Source organism: Penaeus monodon, chromosome 34, assembly GCF_015228065.2.
Source record: "Penaeus monodon isolate SGIC_2016 chromosome 34, NSTDA_Pmon_1, whole genome shotgun sequence".
Lineage (NCBI taxonomy): Eukaryota > Metazoa > Arthropoda > Malacostraca > Decapoda > Penaeidae > Penaeus > Penaeus monodon.
The window spans coordinates 12,048,400-12,049,151 of record NC_051419.1 but is presented as its reverse complement, the minus strand read 5'-3'; the positions used below and the strand labels follow the sequence as shown (position 1 = coordinate 12,049,151).

Here is a 752-nt window from a genome sequence, read left to right as displayed (position 1 = left end):
ACCTACTGAATGCAATCTTGTGTATCTGTATTAACTTGTGTTTTCATGAATATTTTTTCAATCATGTGTACCTGTGTACATTTGCGCACGAGTGTATTCCTCTGCATCTTAGTATATTTCCATAACTGTGGGAGCTTTTAAGATATGCTCTTGTATAATATATACATGTCCTCACATGATTGTTCTTAAGCATCATAGTGTAACTGTGCGCTCTAATATATTCATTCATCTACTGTACATTTGTATTCTTGTGTACCTGTGCTGGCGAGTATTTTTGTGTATACCTGCACATTAATATGCACTTACTCACACTTACTTACCTTCCTATTCAGTTGCATCTATTTGTGATGATTTGAAGACAATATGTATGCAGTCTATGTATGTATTCTCAAATGAGGATACACAGTAAAGGATGGACAAATGATATTGCACAAATCAGTGTGCATTACAGACATGTGCGTCTGTGCACGCGTTTATATTTGCATATATATGCATCTGTAAAGCATTCAAAGCACTCAGGCACTCATGCATGGGGCAAGCACTCACACCACTAATATCAAATAAGGCACAGGCACACGCAGAAACACGGGCATACGCGGATGAAAGCCCAGAAGCACACAGGCATAAGCACGCTGGCAGACAGGCATACGCGATCTAACACACCCACCACTCTGCCGCTCCGCCCACAAAGGACACGCCTACTTCTTTGGCTCGACCCATATATACACGCCCACTCTTCCTCACACTATAAG

The 752-nt window shown here is 41.1% G+C and overlaps 1 protein-coding gene across 1 annotated transcript in view; it reads right to left on the bottom strand.

Moving 5' to 3' along the window:
- The window catches only part of LOC119594816 (indian hedgehog protein-like), a 99,252-nt gene that overhangs the window by 15,789 nt on the left and 82,711 nt on the right, over positions 1–752 (bottom strand).